Here is a 17,167-nt window from a genome sequence, read left to right on the forward strand (position 1 = left end):
AAGCTGAGGATGATGACTTCGACGACTACCTAGTTTCCATCTCTTCCGACTTTACAGACCTGCGTACCTTCGAGAGCGAGCAACGTTGCGACCCTACCTTGAAATCCCTACGGGCAGCTGCACGTGAGCCAGCAGGAACAACACCGTTTACTTTTCGTAATGGTTTGCTGTACAAAAAAAATTACTCGGCTGATGGTCCCCCATTGCTTCTAGTTGTGCCCGAAAACCTGCGCTCGGCTGTCTTTCGTTGTATGCATGACGATATCACGTCCGGGCACCTTGGCTTTACACGCACACTACACCGACTTAGACAGAGATTTTTCTGGCCCAAGCTCTGGAAAACAACGAAACAGTATGTCGCCAGCTGTACTGTTTGCCAGCGCCACAAGCAAACGACGACGGCCCCAGCAGGCTATTTACAACCAGTTAAGCCACCGACGTTACCCTTTGAAAAAGTGGGCATCGACTTGCTTGGCCCGCTCCCAAAGACGTCAGCTGGCTACCGCTGGAGTATAGTATGCGTAGATTATCTTACTCGCTACACGGAAACGGCGGCACTTCCATCTGCCACTGCAGCAGATGTCTCTTCATTTTTGTTGCATCACGTCATACTCCGTCACGGCGCTCCCCGTGTTGTCATCAGTGACCGTGGACGGCAATTCACCGCCGACGTCGCTGAAGAACTTTTGCGGCTTTGTGGTTCTGCATATCGTCATGCCACTCCTTATCACCCGCAAACCAATGGCCTCACGGAGCGGACGAATCGAACCCTTACCAACATGTTATCAATGTATGTCGCTGCTGACCACAAGAATTGGGACGCCGTCTTACCTTTTGTAACGTACGCGTACAATAGTGCCAAGCACGAAGTTACTGGATATGCGCCGTTCTTTTTGCTGTACGCCCGCGCACCCCAGAGCTTTCTGGACACTATTCTACCTTTATCGTACCAACAGGATCCTTCCATCGCCCAAACTCTGTGTCGTGCTGAGGAAGCACGTCGACTGGCGCATCTTAGGACGTTGTCCTCACAAGGCAACAGCAAGATTCGCTATGATGCGCGGCATCTCCCCGTCAGTTTTACTCCCGGTGATTATGTTTGGTTGTGGACACCTGTTCGCAAAAAGGGATTGTACCGCAAGTTTCTCGCCACTTACACCGGACCATTCGTTATACTCAACCGCTTGAGCGATGTGAACTATGTCGTCGCCAAAGTGACGGCAAGTAATCGGCGTTCACGGGCGACGCAAGTTGTTCACATGGCCAGACTCAAGCAGTGCCATCACAGGTCCCTTTAACTCGCTCGGCGAGCTTCGTCTGCCCCCGGGGAAAATGTCGCAGCACTGCGCGGCTGCGGCTGAGGCAGAGAAAGACGAGGTAGAGTGTGCGCGCGTGACCTCGCGGTACTCTGCGCCGGCTGGGCCTGGCCTGTAGCTTCCCTCTCGGACCTCGTTTCACCCTGTAAATAAACATCATTCGTAACATCTTATATATATATATATATATATATATATATATATATATATATATATATATATATATATATATATATATATATATATGTGTGTGTGTGTGTGTGTGTGTGTGTGTGTGTGTGTGTGTGTGTGTGTGTGTGTGTGTGTGTGAACTTTTCTAAGCGGTCCCATCTCCTCTCTACGTCTCCCACGTGGCCAGCGTGACGCTTACACTTTTTTTCCACTTGAACAATCCTGATTAAAGTATAAATAGAGAGATAACGAAAAAGAATGAAGAGGTAGCGTGAGTGAACCCTGCAGTGCACAGAGTGCAGGCACTTTCAAGACGCACAGTTGGTCTTATGTAGCCTTGTGAATCGAATGATGCTTAGACCAAGTTCCCAGGATATCTTTCTCCGATAGTGGTCTGCCTTCGAATCGGGTAATAGTTTCTCACGGACCAGAGTGTTGAGAGGAAGCTTTAGCTCGAGTGCTCCTATCTAAATACATGTAAAAGGAGAATTAGTTTTTCTCGGCAACCACTGCACCGAATTTGACGAGGTTTGTTGTATTTAAAATACAAACTTAAAATCTAGTGACTGTTGGTTTCGAATTTTTGAGTTAGGTCGTCAATTTTTTATTAAAAATTGCCAAATATCGAAAATTTTCAGAAAACGAAACTATCAAGTTTACAACTCTGTAACTCAACCACTAAAAACGATACTACAATTCTGTGAATGGCATCTAAAAGTACATCTAAAGCGGACAAAATGGATATGTTACACATGAATATAAAAAAATTTAATCATAGGGAAATACAACTTTTGCAAAACCGTTGTAACCAAAGTAACAAATTCACGTAAGATGTAAAATGACCTACTGAATTTGTCCGCTTTGAATGATCTAATGGATGCCGTTTACAGAACTGCGATATCAGTTCTTGATGCAGAGCTATGAATTTGTAAACTTTGTGCTTCTATTTTTTTCAAACGGTCAAATATTTGAAAATCGTTTTAAGAAAATTCAAGCCCTAAATCGAAATTTCGCTTCCAACAGTCACTAGAATTTAACTTTCTCTTTCAAATGCAACAAATTTCATCAAAATCAATCCAGGAGTTATCTCATAAAAACGTTTTTGCGTTTTACATGTATTTGAATAGGCCGCGTCGGAGTTTGGCCCGAGCTAAAGCTTCCTCTTAAGTGAGGAAGTAGCAGAGAAAGGGCTCTATACTGTCTCATCACCCACCGAAAATTGCATGCGCGCTACTGGACATTCCTAGAAAACTGTATATGCTACGCCCAGCCATATGCAACATAGCAGCATTGTTTTGCGATCGCAGATTCCATGTGAGAGAGAGGATGATTATGGAGGTGAGGCGCTATGTTCTGCAGCAAGTTAGGATTAAATGAATGAGTGAATGAATTCATTAAAAAAAAGAAGAACCGAACGTCGGTGGAAGCACGTCCCCGTACATTGGGAAAGGAGCGAGGTACAAAGAGAAAGAAAAAAAGAAAGAGTCCAGGTAACAGACGAACTCGCAGTTAAGGGTCGAGAGAATATAAGCGGGAATTTCTGAAGCCAGTTTAATTTCATTGTAGATGTGTGATGTAGCGAGCAAATGATTGGAGTCACGGCCCAGCACGCGTCCTTTGCGGTAGTATAAGCACCCGCCGTTCTTAGTAATTAACGTTTACCAAATACCAATCCTGGCAGTTACTTTTTCATCGCCCATACCTCGCCGCGTATTTTGTTCAGCATGACGTCAGCGTTTTATTCAGCGTTTATCTCTGCGAAAATGAGTGCAAGCGATGTTTATTTGCATAACAATGGCGGGCATAATCAAGCAAAAAGTGAAAGCATTAAAGGGTGCCTGAGAACTCTGCGTAGATTACGCACGACATTGATAGCAAGAATACAACATTATAAGAGAATATAATTCGAAAACAAGTTCACTTATTATGACAATGTAGTATAAAGAAACCGCCTCCACAGTATACCTGTCGACGATGCAAATAATGAGCACACTGAAAAAAAATCGTGTAGGTCTGTAGTAAACTGGATAGACCATTCGCGTCTTTCATCTCGTCACATGTGCACAGTGCTCTCTGGAGCTCTCTGGGCGTCGTTATATTAGCATCTTTACAGTTGTAATTATCTGTGACCCCCCGCAAAAGCATTGCAGAAACTGAAGCGCTTACCGCTCTACTAACATGCAAGTCCTGAGGAAAGGTAAATATAATGGTAGAGAGGAAGCAAGGAGATGAGGCAGAGAATGGGTAAAACCGGCGGCAATCGCGAAACGAGTGAATAACAGCCTTGTCACTCTTCGCTCGCAGTTCCCATACAGGAGGGAAGATTGTGACAGAGAAAAGGTTACGTTAAGGAAACGAAGATAAGGAAACGCTACTACTACACTACTACTACTACACAACAACTGTTGCGGGCCAAATGGAAGGTGCAGTACTGTACGTTTCTGTTTTTTTCTCAAATACAAATAGCATGCCCCTTCGTCAAGCGGACCATTAACGCAGGGCGTGCAGATGCAAAGCCACATTAAATCACCGTAGGGTCTATGCAACGCTGAGGAAGCGGTCGCACGTCAAATCAACGCTTCTGTGCCCGCCGCGGTAGCTGTGCGGCTATGGCATCGCTCGACGTCGTGGTTTGGATCCCTACCGCGGGAGCTGGATTTCGACGGGAGCGAAATACAATAACAGTCGTGCACTTAGATTTAGGTGCACGCGAAAGAACACCGGGGTTTAAAAATTAATCGTGAGTCCGCTATTACGGCCTGTCTGATAATCTTATTATGGTTTTAGCACGTAGGGTCTCATAGTTCTGCCTACACGTCTGCCGCGATGCGATCTGCCATGTGAAGCAATGACAACGCTGACAATGACAATGACAATGTTATAAACATTGGCACACAACAATGCCTCAAGCAAACACGTCTCGCTGTAAGTTCTATACTACGCAGACAAAAAGCAGTGGTGCACGCAAGGTAACATTTGCCATCAACTCGCTACTCTCGTATTGCACTAAACGCCGAAAAAATTATACATTCGCAGTCAGCATTACCGCTAATTCTCGTCAATAAAAGCAAACAACACAAAAGCTTCGCTTACATCGATTCCCACAGTGCGTGGGATCCGCGTAATTTTTTCGGCTGTGAATGTATATGCTTAAAATTGGCACTCATTAATGCAATATTTTCATTTGCAGTGAGCAAAAGCGACTGTCGCGTCCCCAGTAGAACGGCTTCAATCCCATGGCCATTACATCATTGCCAACTTCCGTGGGATCGTAGTGGTCAAAATGGTATATAAGTGACAGGGAAATCAGGAAGTTGATGAATGGCAATAATACAGAAGCTTGCACAAGACCTCAGCAATATTAAATGACTTATTAAGCAGCATGGTAGGGGCCGTGCTACGTTTTCAACGTCTATTAATAATCCCCCAAAATATGAGCAGAGGCTGACAAAACTGCAAGCATTATGGGAAAGGTGAACCCACTGGAAATCTCAGGAAAGTGCTAGCTTAAATATAAAAGATGATTTAAAGATCAAGTAAAAACATCAAGTTTGTAGCCAAAATTCTGGACAAATAAATTGGCTGTTGAAGGAGTTCAGCCGAAACCCGATGGTGCGAAATAAGGCGAGAATGTCGACAAGTGTTGTAGAGAGGTCAAGTAGGTCCTGTGGCCGACGCCAGCGCCCGGCAACTGTCAGGCGACTACACATATAAGCGAGATGCCTGGTCGTCAGTCGTTACAGCGTGATTCGGGTATAAAATTTTGGGCGCGGACTCCATCACATTAAATACAATGCACTCTGCGGTCATTCTTCGACGACTCATACGGATTCTCGGGCCATGACGATGCAAACAAATTGTCTCACCTGCCGACTGTCACATTCGTCGAACTGCCAACATTCTTTACCCACCGTAGTTGCTTAGGGGATGTAGTGTTGGGCTGCTGAGCACGAGGTCGCGAGATCAAATCCTAGCCGCGGCGGTCGTATTTTGATGGGGGTGAACTGCGAAAACACCCGTGTACTTAGATTTAGGTTAAAGAACCCCAGCTGGTCCAAATTATAACGGAATCCCGCACTACCACTTGTCTCAGAATCAGATCGCGGTTTTGGCACGTCAAACCCCACCAATTTATTATTTACCATTCCTTAAGGATGTGTTTCGGAGTGGCACAACTCTTGAATACAAGTGTCAGGAATTGCGCGCGAGGTGTTGAGTATGTAGGTAGCCATTTTGGCGTTCGACATCTGGTAGTCTACAGTGCGGCTATATTATATAGGCTGAACGGAAACATGGTAGACAACATGGAGAACAGACAAATCCCGCATATATTACTGCACAATAATCTTCAATAGTGGTCTTCTTTCACGCACGTGGATAACCGTGACAGGGCAGTACTTTCACAACTAACTGGAAGTACTGTATATATCATCTCCAAAGGTGCACCTTGCCCGGTGGCCAGTAAATGGGACGTAATATCGTGAGCAGCTTCGGCCATAGCATGTTAACGGACGACCACACAGAGACAGTTTGTACAATTCTTGCGTCGTGCCTTTTGCCTCAAGGTGCAAAACCAACTTATCTATGTATCCATCTAAATAGTTATGCACATCTAGATTTGGAGCTGCTGCGGAAGCCCATGAGTGCGGATAGCAAATTCCCTAGGGAAATAATTGGGGGAACCTTAACGAAATCGACAAGTCAAAATCAAAAGCCGTCCGCGACGGCGTCTCTCGTAGACGCTGTGCGATGTTTGGAAGTTAAGATAATGTGCCGACTGAAGAAAGGCTGCTACGCGTTGCTTCCGACGATTACCCTAGCTTGTTTACCCCTTAGTACCAAAGAAAGGAAAAAAAAAAACCGTATCAAAAGCCCAGAATCAATCGTCGCTCGTTGCGACTAAATGCTCTTAGGATAATAAGTAATTTCCAGGCGACGAGCTGCTACGCTTTATCAAGAACACTGATAACTCCGGCAGGACAAGCATTGTGGCGAAGTTCAATACGCAGGGGTAGCTAATTATTTTATTTTTGTTTTGTGACGTCATCAGGCGTCACAGCGGGAAGTTTGAAAAGCTTAAGGTCAGTACGCCACGTGGTGGCACTCGCGCGAACTAAACCCTCCTGTCCAGAAAAGCTGGATACGACGCGGGGCGCGGTAGTGCTGAACTTAGCTTCACAAGTTGGCGGCTGGATGTAATTATATTTATTCACTAGTGTTTTTTTTTACAAATTGTAACAACGTGTCATTATTTAACATTATTGGCGGCGCCTCCACGACACTGAAGCGGCAACGGGGACACCAAAGCTAGAACCCGGACTAGGCATTGGGAACCGACGGGCCGCCCTGCTTCCAGCTTTGATCCCCTCGTTACAGGGGCTTAGCCAAAGGAGGGAGGGAGGGGGCTGAAGCTTCCCCCCCCCCGAATTTCTTTTCGTACTGTCATGCACCGCCGACCAAAGCAACCCCCGGCGCCGGAAATCATTCTGGATTTTGTCTAGAATGGGGGTCTTTTTGAGTCTCGAAAAGGCATTGCAGCGCGAACATTGCGAACTCGGGCTGGATTTCGTGGCAGCGTTCATGCACCGGGAGTCACATAACGCAAGGAGCTTCATCCTAGCACAAAGTTTCAAGGGCGGTTTGATGGCGAGCGGGTTCGTCGCGGCATCTCAGGAAGGCCGCGGTTTCTACGGAGCGTATGGATGTCGATTCCGAAACTTTAAGGGTATAAAGTTCTCATAAACGTTTGATGTGAAAGGTGCAGGGACATTTCGGAAGTCGTGCTTTAGATTTTCAATTCCGGAGTTTTCCGGATTTAATGTTGTTATAAACATTTCACGCCAAAGGTGCATTAACTTGTCTAAAGTCGTGCATCGGAGCATACAACGAGACAAGCCAAATCAACAGACTATCAGACAAGTTGACAAAGCACGCAGTGAGGTCCGATGAGACGAAGCTTTGTGCTGGTTCATTTGTGCCGCCATGTCACAGGAAAGAATATCAACATTGTTTCACCTGCGCCAACGCATCCATGTCATGACACTAAGCCAGCAAAAGTAACTACGTTCTTATTTATTTTTCTAATTTGAATTTTATTCGCGAGGACACATTCCGCCTCTTCAATTTTCTTCTTCTCGCTACACGCGGGCTGCCAGAGCCAGCCAGACCGCATGCGTTTTTCTCCTGTTGCCCCGTACACCGCGCGGCGCACTTCGGTGCTTCCGTTTCTGTCAGGTCGAGTGGAATTTCGTCTGGCAGAGTTTTGGACGCTTTCTGGCTAGCATACGAAAAAAAAAAAACAATGGTCGCTCGCCGCCATCACCGTGGGGTCTCGACGGATTGCAACACGTTCGCTTGAGCGCAACTTCTTTGGAAAGAATTTTCTCGCCGGTGTAGGACACTTGCCAGTATGCGTATGGTTCTATGTGGATCAAGCATCTCACGTTTTCTTCGATATTCCTTCGGTAGCCACATTAGGTGCCCAAAGTAGGCATTCGATTGTGGCCAACATGCTTTCCTTTGTGTTCTTCCATTTTGGTGGCCGGCCGCACAAAGGAAAAAAAAAAGACATTCTTGTGGCGCAGAGTATTGTCGCACTGTGAAAGTTCTATTTTGTTATTTCTTCTTGTTTTGCGGAAAGTAATGTGCCACGGGACGCTTCATTTTCCGGATACTCTTATTAGTGCGATAACAATGAAATGGATACTCCAGGCGCATTCCTACCGTCGCCATCGCCCTCATGTTCCGTATAAAGTCCCAAGCGCGAAAACATCCTGACCACGCGCCGCACGCTGTATGTGCGAGTGCAAGCGTGCAGGAGGGGGGGGGGGGGGGGGGGAGCGGGGGGAGGTGAGCCGACGATGGTGGCTCAGTCTTGTGTGCGCAAGCAAGGAAAGCGCGCACAGTTGCCGCGTTCTGCAGCGCGCGTTACATCAGGGGGAGCGCAGAGAGGAGGGGGGCAGGCATTAGGATTAACTGATCTGCCATTCTGTGATTGCACAGCATCTTTATTTGCCTTGTTTGACGCATTATATAGAGTGACCATTTCTTAGATACATTGATTCATTACAGCGAAGCTGTATACTTCTACCGTCCGAGGTAATTTTCGTCTCGTTGTAGGCAAAAAACTCCCCATACGTGGGCCGATCCCGGAGATAGTGCAATGCCGGGCCCACCCGCGGCGGAGATGAAGCAGGCGTTATGCACTCCCTATACGCAAGAAACGCAAGAAACTGGTACATAAGACGCCGATTAATGAGTTAGCGGTTAGAGGGAAAATAGAGGAATTCCAGATCAAGCTACAGAACAGGTATTCAGCTTTAACTCAGGAAGAGGACCTTAGTGTTGAAGCAATGAATGACAATCTTGTGGGCATCATTAAGGAGTGTGCAATGGAAGTCGGTGGTAACTCCGTTAGGCAGGATACCAGCAAACTATCGCAGGAGACGAAAGATCTGATCAAGAAACGCCAATGTATGAAAGCATCTAACCGTACAGCTAGAATAGAACTGGCAGAACTTTCGAAGTTAATCAACAAGCGTAAGACAGCTGACATAAGGAAGTATAATATGGATAGAATTGAACATGCTCTCAGGAACGGAGGAAGCCTAAAAACAGTGAAGAAGAAACTAGGAATTGGCAAGAATCAGATGTATGCGTTAAGAGACAAAGCCGGCAATATCATTACTAATATGGATGAGATAGTTCAAGTGGCTGAGGAGTTCTATAGAGATTTATACAGTACCAGTGGCATCCACGACGATAATGGAAGAGAAAATAGTCTAGAGGAATTCGAAATCCCGAAGGTAACGCCGGAAGAAGTAAAGAAAGCCTTAGGAGATATGCAAAGGGGGAAGGCAGCTGGGGAGGATCAGGTAACAGCAGATTTGCTGAAGAATGGTGGACAGATTGTTCTAGAGAAACTGGCCACCCTGTATACGCAATGCCTCATGACCTCGAGCGTACCGGAATCTTGGAAGAACGCTAACATAATCCTAATCCTTAAGAAAGGGGACGCCAAAGACTTGAAAAATTATAGACCGATCAGCTTACTGTCCGTTACCTACAAAGTATTTACTAAGGTAATTGCAAATAGAATCAGGAACACCTTAGACTTCTGTCAACCAAAGGACCAGGCAGGATTCCGTAAAGGCTACTCAACAATAGACCATATTCACACTATCAATCAAGTGATAGAGAAATGTGCAGAATATAACCAACCCTTATATATAGCTTTCATTGATTACGAGAAAGCGTTTGATTCAGTCGAAACCTCAGCAGTCATGGAGGCATTACGGAATCAGGGTGTAGATGAGCCATATGTAAAAATACTGGAAGATATCTATAGCGGCTCCACAGCCACCGTAGTCCTCCATAAAGCAAGCAACAAAATCCCAATAAAGAAAGGCGTCAGACAGGGAGATACGATATCTCCAATGCTATTCACAGCGTGTTTACAGGAGGTATTCAGAGACCTGGATTGGGAAGAATTGGGGATAAATGTTAATGGAGAATACCTTAGTAACTTGCGATTCGCTGATGATATTGCCTTGCTTAGTAACTCAGGGGACCAATTGCAATGCATGCTCACTGACCTGGAGAGGCAAAGCAGAAGAGTGGGTCTAAAAATTAATATGCAGAAAACTAAAGTAATGCTTAACAGTCTCGGGAGAGAACAGCAATTTACAATAGGCAGCGAGGCACTGGAAGTCGTAAGGGAATACATCTACTTAGGGCAGGTAGTGACGGCGGATACGGATCATGAGACGGAAATAATCAGAAGAATAAGAATGGGCTGGGGTGCGTTTGGCAGGCATTCCCAAATCATGAACAGCAGGTTGCCATTATCCCTCAAGAGAAAAGTATATAATAGCTGTGTCTTACCAGTACTCACCTACGGGGCAGAAACCTGGAGGCTTACTAAAAGGGTTCTACTCAAATTGAGGACGACACAACGAGCTATGGAAAGAAGAATGATAGGTGTAACGTTAAGGGATAAGAAAAGAGCAGATTGGGTGAGGGAACAAACGCGAGTTAATGACATCTTAGTTGAAATCAAGAAAAAGAAATGGGCATGGGCAGGGCATGTAATGAGGAGGGAAGATAACCGATGGTCATTAAGGGTTACGGACTGGATCCCAAGGGAAGGGAAGCGTAGCAGGGGGCGGCAGAAAGTTAGGTGGGCGGATGAGATTAAGAAGTTTGCAGGGACGGCATGGCCACAATTAGTACATGACCGGGGTTGTTGGAGAAGTATGGGAGAGGCCTTTGCCCTGCAGTGGGCGTAACGAGGCTGATGATGATGATGATGATACAGGGGCCGGTCCCGAAGATAGTGCAATACTGGCCCGACCCGCGGCGGAGGTGAGGCAGGCGTAAAGCACTCCCCATACATGGGCCGATCCCGAAGATAGTGCAATACTGGCCCGACCCCGGCGGAGGTGCAGCAGGCGTTAAGTAGGGTCTCTTAAGCCGGTGCACTTCAAGTATTGCGCTAGTGCACGAATCGCTTTTCGAGCCAGTGACGGGTGTGGCCACGGTCCGAGTATCTTTGACTCGGTGAACGGTCTGGAGTCCAGTCGGTGTAAAGTTGCCCGCAAAGAGAGGCGTTGGACATCGTAGCGAGGGCAGGTACCTCGCACCCACAGGAGTCGCACATCGGGCTCTCGGCCATTCCCAAACGATAGGAGTATCCGTTCGTGAACGCCACTCCCAGCCACAAGCGGGACAGCAAGGTTGTTTCGCCGCAGGAAAGTTGTAGCCCTAGCGGGGGGTCCAGTTTATGTAATCGGCAATTGAAGGCACTTGAACTCCAGAGATCCTGCGACTCCTTGCGTGCAAATGTACAAAAATATAAACAAGGCTGCATCAAGACGGCAAGTTGGGCCAGTTGGTTGGGATTCATAGTAAGTTTCGTTACCGTGCAACGCAAGACAAGGAAAAAAGAAGGTATAAAACGACGACACAGCGCTGTCGTGTCGTCGTTTTATACCTTCTTTTGTCCTTGTCTTGTGTTGCGCTGTAACGAACCTTACTGTAAACAAGGCTCTTGAATGACAAAGCTTCATTATTATATTTGTCCTCGACTTGTTCATCTTACAGCCTTAACATTTTTCATATGAGCGGCATGCACTGCTTTGCTCGTTTCGAACTGGTATAGTTCTAAAGTTTGTGTGATATTTTCTGTATTTATTAAGTAGACAAAAACATGGAAGCATTGATATCGGTTATTTCGGGCACAATTTTTTGGACATACGAGTATATTTTTTATGAAGAAATACGTATTTTACTTGTCTTGACAGTGCGTAGCGTTGAAAAATTCATTTGCAGCATGTTTCGCAATGGCAATGCAGTTATTATTCATATAATTGATCCTTCTACAAATTCTATAAGGAGGAGACCGAGCGGCAATGTTAGCCCCCCCCCCCTTCCCCCCCTTAACGCAATTTCTGGCTACGCCACTGCCCCGCTACCCCTTGGATGCCGTGGAGATCCTGCGCCACGTGCGTTATTATAACCTCAGGTGCCCTTCTGAGGCCTCTATTTGCCGGTTATATGTGCCCTCCTGGAGCAGTGCTTGTAAAAAATCCAATCTATTGCGGCGACAAAAAAAAAAAAACGACCCGCGGCTTATATAACACCAGTCAGAACCTAGTCCCTTCAGACACAGTGATCACCAAATGGCGCATTCGTGCCCGCTGCCTCACCGCGCCGGCAGCCAGCGGCGGAGCGTGAACGAACTCGACCGCACTCCGCAATGCCGGCATGTCTAGGGCACAAATGCATACAACACGCGTTAAGAAAGCTCCTCCGTAGTGCCTAGGGAGAGTCATATATTCAAAGGGCAAAAGCCCTCAGATTTTCTCTCTCACGCCCGCTCTTACTCGCGCCTGCGGACAAACTGCTGGCGATCCCTCAAATGAACGTCTCGTGGGAGGTCAACCAGACGAGCGTCCGTTTTGCTACTTAAAGGGACACCAAAGGTTACCAGAAAGTCAAGTTAAAGTGGTAGAGCAATGTTCTAGAACGTCTAAGGCGTCAATGTAATCGCGAACAGAGCTTTAGTAACCGAGAAATTGAGGTAAATGCTTGACACGATTGGAGACCCCCCAGCGACATTCCGGTGCTAGCCCGATGACGAAAGCACTCCTCATAATTTGTGTTACTAATACTCAACTACTCGTATTGAAAATATCATTTCATTCGATTATAAGACGGAAGAAAATGCTACTTGTCTACGTCTATTCGATTCTAAGAAAAAATAACATTTTGACGTTACCCTTCTGTAGTATGGGTGGTCGAAAGGTTTCGTTTTCGCTCGACTCCGCGCTCGACTCTGCGCCGCGCACGCTTTGGAGTTTCAGTAGTTTCGTTATCGCGTCGTGCTGTGCGGGTTCTGCTGGCTCGCGAAACTTTCATTTCGAACAAGCAGTGAGAATGCCACGTCCTTGTGATGTCGTGGTGGGAAGCCCTCGTTGCTTTCCCGCTCCGGAGAACCGGTGTCGAGGCCGCCGTCGTAGTACGCAACGACGCCGGCAGCGCGAGCCCTCAGCAGCACGTCGCGCTCATCAGTGCTCAAATCGCTGAAGTTGAGCCCAGCATCGCGAGCCATTCAGTCGTTGTCAGGGTATATTGCGACGAGCGTCGAAGTTCGCGTCGTAGAATAAAGTACCAGCTTATGGTCGCGCGTTTCTCCTTCCGCTAGCCACTATACTCCCGCTTTCGCTCTGCTGTCGGCTGTCTTGGCTCTGTTTCTGGCCGCGCGTTTGCGTTTTGCGCTTAAAAGCCGTAGCGCCGTCTGCGGACGCCGTTCTACTCACCGATGGGGCAACGTCACTATGAGACCATGATGTCAGTACTCCTCGATGGGAGGGCGGGCGATTTGAACTGCGCTAGAGGTACGCGGACGCTTCAGAACGCATTTTCTCTTAAAATAAGTCTCTCCTTGGCACGAAACAAGCGTTTCGAGGTTTCTGGGATGGTATTTCAACAGTCCACGTTCACTTAATAGTAACCTTTAGTGTCCCTTTAAGATAGCAAACCATAGTGTTGCAATGCAGTGTACTGCAATACGTCAATAAGCTCTAGGATAGTGCTAATATGGGCTGGTTGGTGCATGTAATGAACGGGTAAATAATTAGTTGTGAGGTAACTTAGTTGCGATAGCAATTATATGGACACTCCAGGCGCATTTTTGCCGTCGACGTCGCTTTGAGGTTCCGTATACAGTTCAAGGACGATAATATCGTCGCCGTGCGTGGTATGCTGTATGTGCGAGTGACAGAGCACGAGGGTGAGCCGTGCGAGCATAGAGTTTCTAAATAAGTACCCTAGAGGGAAATGTAGCGCTAGTATCTACGGGGGTTCTCCTGAGCGTTGCCTCAACCTACATGGGAATAATGTGAAGTACAGACTTGAGATTGGCTTCGATCTTTAAACTAGCGGCGTTTGCTTGCGGCGCAGTAAACGAAGCTATACTCAAATATCATCGCGTAAAATCAAATTTTATTTCTGCAGTGTCTTATATAATGCAGAACACGTTACATATACTTTGTATGGCTTTGAGATTGAAGCATGGTCTACTATGGTTTGTACCAGGACACACCAGGGTATGCTTTCTTGTGCAATTCTGTTCCCGATTTGACGCCAGAGAATAATTATTTATTTATTTTTACAACACCAACAACAACCGTGCGTGTACTTGTATAAAAATACTCATCAAGTATTAATGGAAATAAAATTTTGTATTGTGAGAAAGTGTTGCGCCCTTGAGAGGAATGCGACAAGTGTCGTCTGCTACGACGTCTGCTCGCTGCGAACGCGAGACTTTTCTCGCAGACGACAGGCACTTGCGAATTCTCTCGCTCTTTCGAAAGGCTGCGTCGGCTGTCACGATTGTTGAACATCTTGAAGTACTTTTAAGCACATCTGTTGCACTGCTAGCAGGGATGCTTGAGGCCTCCTACATGTATGCTTCATTTTATTTTATGTTGACATACCGCTTCTGAAGCGTTACGGAGTGGCTTTGCACTTACCATTTTGCGACACAAGACTACAGCCAGTAAGCAGCAACCTTTCCTACGACAAGTAAGTTTGTGGTCTCAAAGTCCTAAAACATGCATTTCAATGAGCACATAAATGAGCAATGCGTAATGAAACCCTCAATAAAATTTGATTGTCAAGCCACTAGAAATACAACTGTCTATGTCTTGTATCAGTAGTGCCTTTGTGGGATGAGTCTGCCGAAGGACGAATCCCAACATAAAAACTTAACGACTCTTTAATCGACTAAACGATGGCAGCGGACGGGCATACCAACGCTACGTTCGTACCAGTAGCGGAAGGCAGAAAAGCGGTTCTTGTCAGCCAGGTAGCCTCTTTTTATAGCCACTGTCGGTGACGTATACCTCGGGTCACGCGGCGGTGGCGCTATGCTTTATCCGCCGCGCACTCCAGCGTGCAGCTGTGTTATGCTGGGCCGGATGATAGGAAGACGGAGGGTGCGCAGAAATATGCGCAGAGTGTGTGGCCACACCTTCTTTTTCCTATTCTCAAGTTTCATAAAGCACGTAACGCTACAGCGCCAACCTAACAGACTTAACAAACCAAGGTCCAAACGGTCAAAACATGTTCTTTCAACGTTTACGATGCCGTCGCTTTCTCGTCAGGGCATCGACACCACAGCGCGACACAAACATCGTCCCAGTCGCTGGCCCAGCGCGCTATCGCCACTTCGAGCAACAGAACAAAGGCAGAGAGCTTTGCGTTGCACTATCCCACTGCAGGCTATAGCAATTGCAGTTGGAGCGAAACCAAAACGGCTAAGAAATACTTGCAGACTAGTTCGGCAGTCAACAGAATGTCAATCCTAGCATGTACTTCCCATCATTACCATGATGGTTAAACGATCGCAGCGCCAGATTTTCCTGTAGTTATACTAATACGAAACTATGCGTGCGAGGAAGGTGGGCAGGAAGCGTGCCCTCTCCTATCGCGCGCGAGGCACGGGGGTGAGACGACGGAGGGATGGGGGCGTTCTTCTCCGGTGGCTGCTGCTTACGGCGCGGCGCGGCCGCCGTATCTTCAAAGCGATCTGCGATGTTTGCAGAGTGCGCGTAGTGCCGGCAGCTTCGTATGCGCAGTGCTTTTGACGTTTCGTTCGCACTGAAGCGAGAGATGCACGGTCAGTTCAATCGCTGCTGTTGCCGCGATTCCTCTCCAGCATTTTGACAGCGAGTTTCCGCTCTTATCGAGTGAGATGTCTTCATGTTTACCTGTGCGTCACGTTGGCAGGCTAGTTAGTTTGAATCCATGATAAAATGTGTAAGTGCGACTGAACGAGGACGTAGAACCAAACAGACCCACAGATAGCGCGGTTTCTGCGTGTATGTTTCTTTCTACGTGCTCGTTCAGTCGCGCTTACAGATTATGTCATTGTTAATTTAGTTAGCAAGCGAATGTTCACAAGTTTACACGGCCGATAAAACTACTATCCTTACTTCGTATAGCTATCTAATAATTTGCTATCGCAATCGGTGGTCCGCCTTTCGGGCAAAACTGCGACTTTTCCCTTGGGTACAATAAAGTTCATCGAACAGATGCTGTTGCATCTTGTGTCACAAAAGAAATAAAGATTAAATAGTTACGCGAACTTCTCATTGATATTTTTTTATGACAGTATACACAGTATTAGGTCCGTCATCTTCAGTCACCTTCGCGTAAATTTGCACGCTTAGCGGTGCATGTTCGGGACCTTTATTCTGCCGTACAAGAACCTGAGTGCTCGCCGGTCTTGTTTCAAGATAAAGCGTCAAATGCTTGCGATTACATCTTATCGTAAGGATTGACGACACAGGAACCATGCAGATTATGCTTAATTGTCGTGCGTCAATGAATGGACAGTTATTGACAGAGATGAGATATTTTGGAATATTGTGGGGTGATTTAAGCCTATTACAGTGCAGTTCAGTAAAGCCATTTAACTCTTGGGTTAATTGTTTCTCTTATTCGAAAATGCCATGCTGTTAATTCTTTGCGAGATCAATTGTTGCTAAATGCAAACGCCATTACGGTTATTATACCGCTCTCAGCGTTTCGGTACTGATTTATAGTGCGCACAGTTTTTTTTGCACAGAGCACTAGTGTAATTCCTACCGCAGGAGCACCTCAGCGGCGCAAGTTTATTAGCATTGGCACGTGTTCCCACCACTCTTCGTTCACTTAAACATATATGCATTATTATAAATTACAAAGCGCTGACACCAAATAATGTGAAAATATTGCAAACTCATTCATATATTTTGTGCCTGTTATCAGCGCCACAAGGCCTGTATGCGCGGCCAACCGCGGCTGGGATAGAGGGTGCGTACATATATTCTAACGTCTGTATTAAATAAACTCTGTGAGTACAAGCGTTCATTCAGACAGCATTTAGTTTTTCTCGCAAAAATACGAATGTTCGCTTAACAAGGAGTTTTGTCTGTTTCGTGAACAGTGCAGCCACTGTATTATTCCGTCTGAAATGCTCGTAAAACTTAAAACAGGGAGCACTTCCTGTACTTTTAACGGAAATTCTTGCCGTATTTTCTTTTAAAAAGTTATATTTTCTGTATCCTTACCTGCAATTTCTCACTATAACGACGGAAACATTTTTACAGTGTACCCGATACGGAAAAGTGGAG

The 17,167-nt window shown here is 46.4% G+C and overlaps 1 protein-coding gene across 2 annotated transcripts in view; it reads left to right on the top strand.

Moving 5' to 3' along the window:
* LOC142588542 (uncharacterized) overlaps positions 1–17,167 on the top strand; it is a 320,432-nt gene that overhangs the window by 289,156 nt on the left and 14,109 nt on the right. The gene's annotated exons all lie outside the window — the stretch shown is intronic.

The sequence above is a fragment of the Dermacentor variabilis genome, chromosome 7 (assembly GCF_050947875.1).
Source record: "Dermacentor variabilis isolate Ectoservices chromosome 7, ASM5094787v1, whole genome shotgun sequence".
Lineage (NCBI taxonomy): Eukaryota > Metazoa > Arthropoda > Arachnida > Ixodida > Ixodidae > Dermacentor > Dermacentor variabilis.